Below are 10,175 nucleotides of genomic sequence, written 5' to 3' on the forward strand. Positions count from 1 at the left end.
GGCTATAACAGGTTAAGAATCCAAGAAAAGTTAAATGAAGCTTGCCATTCACATACCTTAATGCTAAAAAAACGTGGCTGTAGACCAAATCGTCCTATAACCACGTTTTTCTGAGCTATAGCCACGTTTTAAAAATACGGCTATAGAACCTTTTTTGTAGTGTAAGAGGCTTCTTTTATTTTTTTTTTTCTTCTTGATTTTCTTTGGGTTTGTTGGGTATTTGATCAATTGATCCGATTAGAAAGCTTGTGATGTTTTTGATATCTTTAGTCCTTAAGAATTTTATTTTATTTTTTGAATTAATTGAAGTTAAATGCTGATATGACACATTTTAACTAATAATAATTTTTTTTTAATTTTTATTTTAGTTGCCACGTAGGCTTTAAATGTGTCAACAATGCACATCGTTTGCCACATAAACATTTTCCGTTAGTGAGTTAACGGTAGAGACCACATTGAATATGAACTGAAAATTACAGGGACTAAATTGACTGCTGTCAAAATATAGGGACCAAATTGACCATGACTCCAAAATGTAAGGACTAAAATGGTATTTTCACCTAAATTTTAAAAAGTAAAATGTATGTATGCACATATATCCCTCTAATTTTGTCTATTTTCTGATAATCACCCCATGCGTTACTATTGTTTTAATAAGAAACATGTATGACTTAGGATTTGCTTTAATCATATCACTTTTATCCATTGCTCTTGGAATATAATCATTGGAATTCAAGACTTATAATTAAGCCAATAAATATGTGGGGTAATGCTTATCAAAAAAAAAAAAAAAAACTACGTTGTGTAATGTAAGCTTAGGAATAAAAAAAAATCTAATTAATTATAATTAATAAATTTAAAAAAGAAAAATGTATGTAGCTAGGCGCATATATCCCTCTAATAATTTTGTCTATTTTCTAACCAACCCATGCATTACTATTGTTTTAATAAGAATCATATGACTTAGGATTTGCTTTAAAGCAAATCCTAAGTCATATGATTAAATTTAATCATATCAATTTTATATTTCTCTTGGAATATAATCATTGGAATTTAAGACTTATAAGCCAATAAATATGTGGTTTAATGTAAGCTTAAGAAAAAAATCTCATCATTATCTTTTACCTTTAAAATAAATCTTTTTATATTTTATGTTTTTTTTAACATGTGAAAAAAAAAGTATATAAATCTTCTTCTTTTTTTGGCAAACCACATATCATGTAATCAACGATTTATAAGCCAAGTGAATATTATGTAAAAGACTTTGTTTATAACAAGATTGTGATTAAATCAATCCTGAGTTATAGAGATTTCATCAAAATAATTGAAAACTAAATAACATGGTAAAAAATGAATCAAAGTTTTTTGAGAATTATTTATATATTTGCTCACACTAGTAAGAATATAAAAATTTAACATATTTTGAGGGGACAGTATAATTGCTCCTAAAAATCACTTGTAAATTTACCTATAGTAGTAAAGGGAATGAAAAAAAAATAAATCAAATTTTTTGCAAAACCATGGCCTCCGGTGTCACAAGGCATAATTTACACCCAAATTTAATGCCATGCACCACAGAGCCCTAGCATCACAGAGCCACCTTACAGAGCTTATCGCATGCTTTCGTCATTCAAATGGTTTCTATGGAGCTCCACCATGAGTTCAATAACTTATTTATTCTCTCGACCTTATAAACTTGGGTTTGAATTCCTCTTCCTCGCTTATTTATTATTATTTTTTTCATTAAAAAAAAAAAAACAAAAACAAGTAACCTATCTTTTGGTAACATGCAATATCCTTATCCACGCAAAACCTGGTTTTTGAAAACAAAAAACAACGAAATTCTTCCAAATTGAAAGATTTGTATATGTCAATCTGCTCGTCTCCTACCGCCAAGTCAAAAAAACAACAAAATTATTCCAAATTGAAGTAACCAATACTCTTTTGGCAACATTCAATATCCTTATCCATGCATAACCTGGTTTTTGAAAAAAAAATAAACAACAACAACAACAACAAAATTCTTCCAAATTGAAAGATTTGCATATATATATGACAATCTGCTCGTCTCTCCTACCGCCAAGTCCTATCCCATCTATGTATTTTCGCATGCAGTGGCTAACTTCAATAATTCCAAATCCAACTTATGTTTTTTCTCAAATGCACTGAATCTTTCTGTCTCTCTCATACGTGGAGTGATAAAATTCCACATGTGTGCTACGTCGGTACGTCCTACCAGTCAATCTGTGAAAATCCTAAGATAGACGACAATATAATTCATGAAATAATTAAGTTATCAATGAGACAATGATTACAATTATATATATACCATCATAGCCACCTTAAACTAGGTACATTATATCATAATATGGTGTCTTGTCACAAGAATTTTTTAATTTTTAAATTTTTATGGATGCGTAGACATACCATTCTTTGAAATACTGCTACGTAAATAAGTTGCAATTCCTACGCAAAAAATTTTAAAACCCTCTAGACATGGCAATGGCATAGATAGTTAATTATATAGACAATGAGATCAATTAACTGTTTTTTTTTTTTTTATATATATGTAAGTTCTAGTTAGCTCAATTGGTAAAATCTTTAATAGTTGAATAAGAGATATGTGATTCAATTCCCGCCTACACCAAAAACTGATCAGTATTTTAGTCTGGTGATGAAGAGTTATTATTAGGAGTGAATATCATAAGTTGAAATTATCTCCACACAAAAAAAAAAAAAAAAAAAAAAACTTTTATATATTATAAAGAGAAAATGAAAAAGTGGGTAAATTTATCTTAATTAATACTACCACAATTTTCACTTATTATTTTCCTTTACAGTATATATATATATATATATATATATAAGAAGTAATTTACATATTGCATTTTAGAAAGTTCACTAAGACCTTAACGTGGATGGCTTGAAAGTTCAAACCTTGAACTAGTCTTAAATCCGGAAGGACATAGGATCCTATGTTTATAGTACTGTAAAAACCGAGTTTTGCTAGAAAGGTAACAAATTAAACTTGGGGTTCTCTACACAAAATTTAGAGAGTTCTCTATGCTGACTAAATCAAGATTTGGGGTTCCAAGTATAAGTATATATGAGCCAAAAAAAAATGTTTTTCATTCAATTATAAAATATCTAAATTGAAATCCAAAATTAAAGCAATGCATAAAAATACAAATTTACACATATATACTCAGTATTCATAAAATAGAAACAAAAGAGAATATACAAAATAATTTATTTTTTATTTCTTTTTCAAAGTAAAAAATCAAAAAAGTATGTTAAAAATCATCTTTCATTTAATTGCAAAATCTGATTTTAATTTCCAATACATATTACTAAGGAAAAAATATATATTATAGTTATTTTGTCCATCATATACGAATCAAATAAAATTTATATTTATATATTACCACATAATATGTCAAATGCTCTTCTAAATAAATAAAATAAAACAAAAAAATTTATTTGTGCCAATTAAATTAAAAAAATACAAAAACAAAAGTTTGTAACTACTCAACCTTAATTGCCTAGCATTTTATTCTATAATATGTCCAAAATTTTTCTATGTTGGCAAGTAAAATAAAAGCCATATATATAAACTCAAACAGATCGTTTAGGCTAAGCCAAACAGCAACACCGTAGCACTCAAAATCCCAAGTCCTCAACTTTTAAGTTTTAACTTTACATCTCAAATGTTCAAAGTGTTTTTTACGAAACAATTTTTTTTTTCTTTTTTAAATCCAAATGCATAGTAATTTGAGTACCAAAAAAGGCCAAATTAACAAATTGTATCAATGGTACTTAGGAATATGTTAAGTAAAAACGTTTTTTTTTTTACAAAAACAAATAATTTATTTATTTGTTTAAATCCAAATTCATATTAATTTGAGTATGAAAAAAGGAAAAACAAATTGTATTAATGGTACTTAGGAATTTGTTAAGGAAAAATGTTGTTTTTAGAGGCCATTATCCATAAGAAAGAGCCAAAGTAGATACCATTATCCATAAGGAAAAACGTTTTTTTTTTTAAGTATGAAAACTTTTTTTAGACTGCTGCTTCATCGCAGTCTAACCAGAAAATTAGATTTTTTGTTTAGGTTGTGTTGAACAAAATATCATCTTTTGGAAAGCAATACATAAGGAGAGAGAGAGAGAGAGAGAGAGAGAGAGAGAGAGAGAGAGAGAGAGAGAGAGAGAGAGAGAGAGAGAGAGAGAGAGAGAGAGAGAGAGAGAGAGAATGCTAGTATTAATTAGGTAATAAGATGGAAGCAATCATATTTAGTAATGTTTTTTTAACCGTTAAATCTTTTAGAAATTTACGATCTAAAATTGATGAATTCTCAATGAAACCAATCAATGGTGCAAACACACATGAGCGAGAGGGTGTAAATGGAATTGGAAAAAAAAAAAAGGAAATAGAAGAAATATTTTTAAAATTTTTAATTATATGAACTAATAAAAATATGTTTATGTGGCTTAATTGGGCTATTTCAATTGAAAAATTTCTATAGAAATAAGTGAGGAAATTAGTGATTTAGGGTTCAAAAAAGTTCTTTTTTTTTTATATTTAATTTGGTTTCATTGACAATAGTTGAGGTTGAAAATAAATTTAGCTTGTCCTTTTTTTTATTATAAAAATAAGACAATGACTGTAACCTTGTCAGGAATTTATTGCCATTATGAATCCTCAATGATTAGTATCCGCTTCTCACTAGTCACTGGTCACTAGTCAGGCTGTGCATCCAATAATGTTGTTTGGACCCAACGAAGAATCTACGGGGAAAAAGAACGAAAAGAAAATTACGTTTATTGTGTTTGTAGTTTGTAGGTACTAGCCACTAGGTTTCTTCTACGAATTAATCATTTTGAATCTTTGATTGAATTCTATAAATTACAATCTCAAATTTAATGAAGAACTACTATATAGAGAAATGGACCAATTGTCGATGTGACTTTTTTTTATGAAAAATTTAATTTATGACGACTGCAATATGATGGTTCTTTATCATTAAATCAAGATACCAATCGGTTTTCAGTGTATGTAGAGATCGAATTTCAAATCTTTTATTCAACCATTAGAAACTTTACCAGTTGAGTTAACTAAAACCCACAATTGTTAATGCGACTAGAAGCAAGAGTTTCCGTTCAATTTACATGAAAACAAATTTAATCAACCTTCTTTTAGCAAATGACTATGAAGGAAATGTTGGCTAGGGTTTAGTGCCTCTGAAGTCCAAAGCCTTAATTCAAAAGCTACTCTTTCTTTAATATTCTCTTAACATCCAACATGTTTAAATCAATCTCTCTCTTCATTAAATTACAATTTACACAAATTTGGTATATTAAAATTTTTATTTTGTTAAATCACATCAACAATTTCAGTTCTTCACCTTTCGTGGTTCCAAGAAATTGTCATATTCAAAACAATTGCTCCTTGTTATCTTATCTACTTCATCAAGATTCAAGAACAATTAATATTATTGGCCCATCAAAATAATAAGAGAACAATATTATTGGACTTCCTTGATTTATACAATAATAAGAGATCAATATTATTGGACTTCCTTGATTTATACAACTTCAGATATTGGGAATTAGATGCTTAAATTGGGAATTAGATGCTTAAATTGGAAAATGCAGTTGTTTTATTGAAATTTGTCTCAAATGATACCACATTTACCACATATATATTATATAATAAAAATTATGTTTTACCATTTATGTTTATGTCAAAATGTCATGTATAGCTCAATATGAGCATGAAATACCATTCTTTTAATGACATAATTTTTTTTTTCTTTTAATTTTTTAAGATATCACTAGCTAATCAAATAATTTTAAAACTTGTTAAATAAAAAAGGATAATTTGCTCCAACCAAAATAACTACTCCATTTGAAATTCTATAACAAAAATATATAATTATCAAAATTTCTCTATATATCAAAATATTAAGGATTTGGGATCCACTTTTGTTTACACAACCCCCTCCCAAAAAAAAAAAAAGAAAAGAAAAATCATATCAAATCAGTGGATGCCTAACAAGATAATAATAAAGAGTAATTGTCTAAGTTTGTTTGGCAACATATTTTTGCGTAAATTCACTTTTGCCTCGCCTCTTACCAAATAAACAAATTAATTAATTTTTTTTAGGAGAAATTTTTTGGGAAATGTGTTTTTCCTTTTTTTTTCTCTCAATTTTTTTATAAATAACTTAATTGAAAAATAATAATAAGCTAACATATTTAATTTTTTGTCACACATCTAACATAGAAGTTACAATAGACTATATTTTTTTTTATAAATACCATATATATAAATTATCATAAAGGAAAGAATTTACTGCATACCAATATGCAGCAATTGCAGCATATTAGGTTAGGTGGCCTATCCCCTCCAAAAAAAAAAAAAAAAAGGTTAGGTGGCCTATCATAAAGAAACTGTTTTCAAACTCACTCTAAAATCTAAATAAACTAACTTTTTTTTTTTTTTAGAGTTTGGTTAATCAGTTCTTGTAATGTATCTATTAATCATTCATTTTAAGACTTTTTTTTTAATATAAAGAACTGAAAAAGTTGTTTAAAAAATCTATTATTTTATTTTTTCAAAATAAATTTTTTTTTAAATGATTTATTAATCTGTGTTAAGATCATCCAGAATTACTGAAAACTATCTGTGTAAAAAATATGATACTATCACACCCAGTCCTTATCATATAATGTCTATCACTCTTTGATTTCAGTCCTTTCACGTCATGGATTATGATTGCCCGCGTGACACGACACATGCTTCAGGCCAACATGCTAGCTGCGAAAGCCAAACTTCATACTAGTGTCTTTTTTTCTTTTTTCTTTTTTTGAGATAATCATACTAGTGTCTAGTTACTAGTTTAAACACCACACAAAATGTAATAATAAATTAAAGTATCCATTTCTCAACAAAAAAAATATTAAAGTATCCAAAAAAAAAAAAAAGTGCTCCTCCAATCAAGCACTTCTTTTTTCTTTTTAACTTTTTCTTCTTTTAATTTTATAATGAGAATCATTCTTATATTTTGAGGGTACAAAATGTGTTTGGTGACATTGACAAGTACTTTGCGCTAAAGGGTCCACCAAAAGTAGGCCATCATGAATGATTGATATATAAGCCAAAACATCACTTCCAATTGAAATTAACAAAGATCAACTAGTCCTCATGAAAACCCACCAGTCAACTTGTGGGATTAGAGAAATCAAAAAAACCTAACAAAACAATGAATGTATCCTTTTGTATGTTCTTTCCTTTTTTTTAACTTATTGCAATGGTTCATTGTGAGCGGTGGAATGTGACGAGCACATCAGATAAATTATCCATCACCTACTCTCAATCACTAAAACACGGGACTAGGTGTAAAATTGAGTGCGTATCTAACTTTTTATATGAAAAAAAACACTAAAAAACATGTGCTAGAACATGATAATTTATATTACTACGATATTTTTTGTTTATATAAATTATAGTGATATTGTGATATTATAGATGCTAAAAATTTTATTTAGTAAACATTGGCAAAATTTAAGCATAGCCCCTTGTACGCTAGGTTTAATTGAATTCAATTTCATAGTTGTTGCATCAGACAAGATAACAAAACTATAGTTAACTTTCTTATGAACAATTAAATTTAACAATGCTGTCCATTTTTCAATGCAGCCACTTGAATCAATTGAGAAATCTAAGGTATTAGGCATAAGAAATTGTACATAAACTTTATATTCCCTAAACATTTTACAAACTTAAATGTTAATTTTTACAAGTTAATATAAAAAAATTTATATACTTTATTCAAAACATTATTTATTTTGTTGTTAATTTGACACCAATTATATTTCTTTTTATACTACTTTATAAGTATTTCACTTTTTTTTTTTAAGTCCATATGTATTTTATGATAAAAGGTAATATTTTTAATTTTTTTTTCTTTCTAATTTTATCATTAATAGCCTATAACATAACATACTAGAGCTTATAAATTCCAATGCATTATCTAATAACCTTTTTATAAATAAAACAAAAACAAATTATTGTGCTCTATTATGTAATATTTTTAAAATTTTTTTTCTAGATAGGTAAATAGAGGGAGAGGGGGAAAGGGACATGAGATTCAAACCACAAATATAAGACACCACAAAAAATATCAATGAATGCCCTAAGGGCATTGGTTTAGGAACTATTTTTAGAAACATTTTATGGAAAAATGATAAAGCAATTAATTATGTTGACATCTTTTTATATTTCCCATAAAAAATGATATTAAAACTTTTCTAATATAATTTGTTAAAAATTTTCCTAAGAGCACCCATTAACATGACCATTTATTAAACTATCACTTAAACCTCTATTACATAGTAGTATTTTAATAACAGAAGGTAGCAATGTAAAAAAAATAAAATAACCATGTTCCATCACATGTATCCACTTGAATTGGAGGGTCTTCATGAGGAATAAAGGTCATAGTCAGTTCTTAAGGATGCATTGGTATTTTATGTATCTTAGTCAATTTTACGTAATGTAGTAGAGGTTTTTTTTTTTTTTTTGGGTAGGAAAATGTACTTAGATTCGGTGACTTTTCTTTCTTGGTCCTTCCCCCTCCCCCCTCTATGGTCTACCTTCATTTCAAATAGGAGGTGACAAGGACCGGAAATCTTGAATTGTACCTAAAGTAAAACACTTATCATCACATCCTTTCTTTTTTTAGAAATGCTATATTTACAACATTTTCAAAATATTTTCACAAAAATTCTTAAGTGGTAAGTTGTTATTAGCATGCAAAAAAGTAGTAATTTAAATTGTGGATTCAAATTAAAACTAATAACAACTTACCACACATGATTTATTGTGAAAGTATTGTGACCCATAAAAAGTGTGTCGGTCCTTCAATTTCTATACTTAGCCAAAATGCATCCACTATATCACCACCCATATTAATTACATGGAAGACGAAAATGTTATAGATGCCAAGGAATACACTAGGGATATAACTCCACAACTAAGGTGGACAAACCAATAGGTAACCACATTAACAATTTCAATACACATTCAACCAAATTAATATCTCACTTGTTTACAAGCTCGCATTACTAATTAGCTTGGCAAATTACAATATCCCAATTTAAAATTGCATCCAAAGGTAACCTTAGACTTCAAATAACCATCATGTAGCTCTTTCATTATATGATCAGATTCATTTGACTAATTAGCATTGGTTCTAGATTTAGGTTGGAATTGTGTCTCATTTGGCATTGGTAAGCAAATGCAATAAATACATAGACAAACAAAAAATTTACAATTGTTAAGGTGGCAAATTGTTATTGGTAACTAAAAAAGTGATGAAAGTAATGGATCAAAGCAAGGATCAATGAAAACTTTCCAACTCAACTATTGTGAAAATTTTTGTATACGCATATGGCTAGATGAAAAAGAAAGTCAAAGCATTATACCAATTTAAGAACCACATCCAAACCTAGCCAAAAATCCTGAACTATTTGGCTAAAGTCAACTTGCCACAGGCGCATCAGATGGATTCCACAGATACTTTGCACTTAAAGGCTTCTATCATCCTGGAGTCCTTTTTCAAGGATTCCACCATTCCTCGTGATCAATACACATGACTAGACATAGCACAAAGCCTCACTCAAGAGGTCTGTTCCGGGGATATAGTAACTCGAGATGACCTCAATCTGTTGCTAGACCAGTTGCAAAATCCAGGTAGTGCATTATTTCTAAAAGCCCTTGCACTAGTAATGTCATAGATGAAAACCACTAGGCCAAGTGAATCTTTTCAATATGACCAGGTAAAAATTATGAATTGATGTTAGAAAACTTTGTAAAAGAGGGCAAAGAAACCATAGGAATAGAAATGACATACCCTTAAATTAGGGATGTGCATCCAACCCACCAATTAGATGACACCAACTTGACGCTTTAGGTTGGCTTTTCATGGGTTGATATTTTATTTTGAGTCAAATGTTGGATTGGATTTTTTATTTTTTCAATTAATCTGACTTAAGCCAATCTAAAGTGCGCGCGCACTCTCACACACACACACACACACACACACACACACACATATATATATATATATATTTGTTTTTCTTATTTTATTTATTTATTTATTTTTGGTATT

The sequence above is a fragment of the Castanea sativa genome, chromosome 11 (genome assembly GCF_040712315.1).
Source record: "Castanea sativa cultivar Marrone di Chiusa Pesio chromosome 11, ASM4071231v1".
Taxonomy (NCBI): domain Eukaryota; kingdom Viridiplantae; phylum Streptophyta; class Magnoliopsida; order Fagales; family Fagaceae; genus Castanea; species Castanea sativa.